General features: G+C 37.6%; 1 long non-coding RNA gene across 1 annotated transcript; it reads left to right on the top strand.

The window, feature by feature from the left end:
- The first annotated feature begins 3,206 nt into the window (after window positions 1–3,206).
- LOC131394481 (uncharacterized) lies at window positions 3,207–6,034 on the top strand. Its single transcript, XR_009216141.1, has 4 exons — window positions 3,207–3,280; window positions 5,018–5,076; window positions 5,153–5,242; window positions 6,020–6,034. It is a non-coding gene; the product is annotated as an uncharacterized LOC131394481 (long non-coding RNA).
- The last annotated feature ends 51 nt before the right edge of the window (window positions 6,035–6,085 follow it).

The following is a 6,085-nucleotide window of genomic DNA, read 5'->3' as shown; positions in this document are numbered from 1 at the left end:
AGAAGTGAGTAAGGCACAGTCCTTACCTCTTGAAGAATGCACAGTGTAGCTGGGTTAGAATGACAAATTAATTATAAAACCATGGAAGTGCTACAAGTGAATAAGCAAAATTCTGTGGAAATGCAGAAGGAAGAGCAGTTAATTTCTTAGGAGATGTGTACAAAGCGTTATAAAATGAACGACATTTGATCTGAGTCTGACCCTGGAAAATTACTGAGATTTCAGGAAGTGGGTGTTGAGAGAGAGGAAGCAGTGCGCAAAGACATTGAGAGATGAGAGCGTTTTCCAGGAACTTAGACGAGATGGGCTGGACCTGAACAATATCGTGGTGGGACAGGAGACTAGGGTGGGTCCAGGCTCATTGGTTTACACCCGCTATGGGAATCACTGGGAGAATCAGGCAAGATTAAGATGCAGCCACATTTGTATTTTAGAAAAAAAAACTCTGGCAGCATAGAGGGCAGGCTGGAGACAGGAGAGTCTAGAGGTGGGCAGTCCATACGAAGACTGTTCCAGTCTTGTAGGTGAGAGATGATGCCCTGATGCTGTTAGCGTTTTTCATGTTAAATTGACAGGACTTATTGGAATCGGTGGTAAGGGAAAAGAATTCTAAGGTGACTCCCCTGGTCTCTCGCTTGGACAACTGAATGATTTGGAAATTTGATAACTATCCCCCACATAGAGAAGATTAACTTGTGTTGGAAGCTGTCTCCTTTCTACAAATGAAATATCTACTTCAGTTTGCTTTAAGGAATAAGATAACTTATAATTTAAAGATTGCTTAAAGTGTTTTATTTCCAATTCAGAAATGAAACACAGGTATTTACTGAGCCTAGGTTATATCAATTTCAGACTTGAACAATCAAACTACTATTAATTATCATTTCCTCATAGCCAAAATAATGCAATGGTGTAAAGATTCCTGTTGATGCCAGTAAACCTAATCCAAATGACGTGGAGTTTGGTAATCTGTATTTGGATATGAATGGAATCATCCATCCCTGTACTCATCCTGAAGACAAGTACGTAACCTGTTTTTGTCACTGACATCACCAGTTACAGAGGAGTACTATATTATATTACATTGTTTGCTTATCATTATAGACCGGCACCAAAAAACGAAGATGAAATGATGGTTGCAATTTTTGAATACATTGACAGACTTTTCAATATAGTAAGACCAAGATGACTTCTCTACATGGCAATAGATGGAGTGGTAAGTGCTAAAATAATTAACTTAGAGTCTTCCGTTTTTGTTTTTGCTGTGTTCCCAGTGTCTAGAATGAAAGTCAGCTAAATAAAGAAAAATATTGAGTGTGGTAAATTTGAGAAAGCAAACCTCATCCTTCAGTCATGCATTCAAACACTTTTTATGCCTGTTTTGTACCAAGTACTGTGAAATGCTGGGGATGTTGGTGACTGCCCTTGCTTTTGAAGGGCTTACCAGTAAAGGGACAGAGACTTAGATAAATGAGTGAAGTTAGTTATTTATGGGCTTTATAGGCACTAGATAACACATGCAGCATGTTGAGGGAAGAAGGTATCAGTGCTACTAAGAGAGTTGGAAGATAGAGAGGAGGTGACTTTTGTCCCATTTCTTGAAGGATAAAGAATAATTGGAGATTGGTGGGCAGTGGAAGGGGATGGATGGGACAGATATGGGGAGGGAGGACCTTATGGACTTCTCAAATGTGGCAGGTAAACACACTCTCCATGCCTATGATCACACTAACATATTTGGGCAACTGTAGGAGTTTTAGATTGGAAAGGAAAGTAGAGTGATGACTTGAAGAAGGCCTTACCTGCCACACTCAGGAGTTTGGATTTTATCCTATAGGCTGTGATTAGTCATCACAGGACCTTAAGAGGGGAATAACTTACTGACCTATGATAATAATATCAAGTAGTTTAGGTTATAATTGGTTAGCAAACTATATACCAGGGTTCAAGGAAAATTAAGGTAAATCATAAGCCTAAATTTATTTATCCATATGCAAATAGATTCTCTTTATGTTTTAGATTTAGCAATTGTAGTAGCTAATGGAATGATTTTGAAAATCCAGAAAACTTTGGGTCCAAGAAGATTAACTTTTCTGTGAGGTTCTCTTTACTCAAAGAAAAATCTTAGCTACCTGATAACTTGTTAAGTTGTAGTTAAAGTGGAGTAAAGAATAAAGGGAACAGGAATATGTCTTATTTGGAGCATATTCCAATTCACATTAGCTAAGTTTCTTGAAGAAAATTTTTAACTTTACTGCAGTATGCCCTTACTGCTAGATCAAGTATAAAATATGTACATATTTGTGTGCGTTGTGTACGTGCTCATGTCTGTAACATGTTTTTTTCTTAAAATATAAATGTAGATCATAGAACTTGGTGCTTGAAAGAATTAGATTAGGTGGTCTCATTTTACAGAAAAGGGAACTGTTTAAAAGAGAATATAAAAGAACTTATTTTTTGTAGACAGGATACTTTAGAGTCCCTTCCAACCCCAAAACTCAGTTCAGTAACTTCAGAACCTTACAGTCCAGTTCACTTCATTTAGGTTTATCCAGTGATTTAAATTTCACTTGGTTAGAATGATTTAAAAGTACTTTTGGTAAAAACCTTGTTCCCTGTCTCCTGCTGTGCTTGTAGAGACAGAGTGGTGATTATGAAGCTTATTGTGGGAAGTACAAAATGGAAGTGCCTTGGGGTCCTACAGATCAAGTAGTTTTCTTTTGCTTTTATAGGGCATTGTGGATCTCATTTGGAGACCGTCCTTCCTCTTAGGCAAGGACAGAAGGAAGCTCTTCCTGATTCTGGTTCTGTAGTCATTGTCTGCTGGCTGAGTCTTTGAGTCAAGTGAGCTTTCTTCTTGGGTGCTTTGAAGCACCATAACCCAGTGGAATTGGCATTAGGTCATGGGGCCTGCACTGTTAAGTGCTGTGGCTTCATAGGATGTTTGTCCATTTGATATGTCACTCACTGAGCTCAGCTTTTAGGTTCTTGGTCCAAATTTAAGTCCTCAGGATCTCCTGTCTGTCGTGAAAGGATTATTAGACATATTACTTACCTTTTCCATTTTAGTGTACTAGTTTTATAAAAACAACTGATTCAAAATAATGTGCAGATTTAGTTGCAAATATTTTGAATAATATTATGTGAATGTGAAATACATGTTTTTCAGGAACCACGTGCTAAAATGAACCAGCAGCGTTCAGGAGGTTCAGAGCATCAAAGGAAGGAATGGAAGCAGCAGTAGAGAAGCAGCGAGTCAGGGAAGAAATACTGGCAAAAGGTAAAGAAAATGAGTCTTGAAGGTGGACTTTTTATAAGATGTATGCAGAAGGGGGAGGGGCGGCAACTTTTTCTTTCAAATAGATAAGGTTTTAATTTACTTAGAATCCCAGAATATGCAAGGAAAATTTATGTTCACTGTTGAGGAAAAGTTGTTAATGGAATTCTTCACTATTTGTTTCCAAACTCTGTAGTAAAAGAGAAACTTGGGAATACAAGGAGGGAATTCTGGTAGGGAGAGCAGATTGTCAGTCCCTCTCAGGACAAGTGCAGCTCTTCTGCTAACTTTTCTATATCTGTAAAACAAATATTTTAAGTGCTTCTTACTTCTTTTTTTCTAATGGGGGCTATTAGAAAGCTAGCATTCTGTAAACATTTTCCTCAAATCAGTCTTGGTAGCGTGCCTATTGCTTCCTCTTAGAACTCAGAGGTCTACATGAGGAGGCCTGGGATGATGTGATCCATATTCCAGGCTTTCACCAAGTCACACACACTGTCAGTCTAGATTGATGTAGCAGGAACCGAGGCAGTGAGGTACCCAGGGTTCTCTCAATTTTGAGGAGGGGAGGGGTGGGATGTGGCCATTTTTGCAATTCTTCAAAGCCTTGAAATTCCTGATGGGTACATAGGTAGGAGTTGGCTAAAGCTCAGAGAGGAGAAAGGTCAAGAGGTCTTCATGCCCACTCTGACTGGTTCTTTCCCAAGACACCTGTGTGTGAGATGGGGTGTGGTTGTAGCAGAGTGGTTTGTTTGGTGTTTTGTTACATAGGGCAATATGATAGACCAGGAAAGCCACAGTTTATTGGCTCAGGATATTACACTTGGAAGTTGAAAAAGGATACCATAGTGTAGTCAGGTCAAGCCTGCAATTATGATACATTCTATGTTATTTTAATTTGCTAGAAGTATGCGAGTATATAGTTACTTTTAGCTGTAGCTTATACTAATACTCTAAAACCTGTTTGTATCTATAACAGATTGTCTTTGATTTTAAAGATGTCTTCTTTCTTGAACATGTTATGAAATATGTTTGTGTCTTGAGAAAAAGCTAATCAGTGATACAGAGGGAAAAATAGGATTTTTGTATCCCTCTAGCTGATATTTTTATTTCTTATCATTTATTTCTTATCATAAGCTGTGATAAATTCAGCATTTTAATTTGTTTTTCTTTTTTTTTTTATAATTTTTATTTATTTATTTTTCCCCCCAAAGCCCCAGTGTATAGTTGTACGTCATAGATGCACATCCTTCTAGTTGCTGTACATGGGACGCAGCCTCAGCATGGCCGGAGAAGCGGTGCCTCGGTGCGCGCCCGGGATCCGAACCCAGGCCGCCAGTAGCGGAGCGCGCGCACTTAACGGCTAAGCCACGAGGCTGGCCCTAATTTTGTTTTTCTAAGGCACCTTTATTTTAAGAACTGGTATCAAATTAGAACCCCTAACCCGTGTGTGTATTCTGCTGCAGAGGGCCTTAGGAAGAACATCATAATTTTTATATTTTTATATAACAATATAGTATCTTTTGTGTACTATATATTGTTTGACACTTCTGTTAAAGCTTTATTTAAATTTGAGGAGAGGAATCTTATTTTCTTCCCAGAAAGGGGAACATTGTTCCTCAAGTGACAATACTTCTCATTTTTTTGTATTTGAACTTACTGTTTTTGTTGTTTGGGCTTAATATTGTGTAGTTTACCTCACTTTTTATGGCGATAACAAAACATTGCCTTTTTCTCTAGGTGGCTTTCTTCCTCCAGAAGAAATAAAAGAAAGATTTGACAGCAACTGTATTACACCAGTAAGTAGTCTCAGACTTTGCTGGCTATTGCTAACTCTTAAATGATAGCTTAATTTATTTCCTTCTATCATTTTAGGGAACCGAGTTCATGGACCATCTTGCTAAATGCCTTCGCTATTACATAGCTGATCGTTTAAATAATGATCCTGGGTGGAAAATTTTGACAGTAAGTTTCACATTTTGGTACTTCAAAAAGATGAAGGTGATATTTGAGTCTATACTTTGATATGACTGATAGTATTTTTTTCTTTTTTCCCCCCTGTGAAATCCTAGTTGACTGTCAGAGGAAAGGAGAGGCTGCCAGGGTTATTAGAAATGGGATGTCTTGCATGATCCAGTTTTAGACAGTCGAATTTTCTCTCAATGCCAATTTTTTGTCCTCGTACCGTCACTATGAAGCCATAAAATGGTACTCATGGTTTAAAAAATATCTATTTATGTATGAAAGTAATTTTTAAATGAAAATTTCTATTTGAAATCAAAATATAGCAAAATTAAAGTCGTGGGTCTGCCTTTAAAGAATCACTGTGTTCTCCTAAGTATTTACGTAAAATTTAAACAAACTGTTGTGTGATTTTAGGGTCATAAGCCTATTTCCCTGTTATTAGGTGTGGGAAATTGTGTTTACTGGGTGTCTTTTATTGATTGCTCCCAGGGTTTGTGTGCTTCAGTGCTGTGTCCTTAGGTGGCAGTGAGAATGGTGGAGACTTGTGACTGGTCGGTTTTGCTAATGGCTAAGTTTAACCCAGACATTTGATTTTCTATTCCATGTGGTAAGTAAATAGTTTTGGTGTTTAATACACACACACCTTATTAAGAAAAATTTCCAATTAATAACATCTTAATAGAATTATCCCAGTTTATTTTAAGATACTCAGTTCTGTTGATTTTTGTCCTAGAAAATTGGAGATGAGCTGAAAGTGTTAAAAACTGTCTTTTATAGGTTATTTTATCTGATGCTAGTGCTCCTGGTGAAGGAGAACATAAAATTATAGATTACATTAGAAGA

This window comes from Diceros bicornis, chromosome 30, assembly GCF_020826845.1.
Source record: "Diceros bicornis minor isolate mBicDic1 chromosome 30, mDicBic1.mat.cur, whole genome shotgun sequence".
Classification (NCBI taxonomy): Eukaryota; Metazoa; Chordata; class Mammalia; order Perissodactyla; family Rhinocerotidae; genus Diceros; species Diceros bicornis.
The sequence above is the reverse complement of the archived record's forward strand: the minus strand, read 5'-3'. Positions and strand labels throughout refer to the sequence as shown.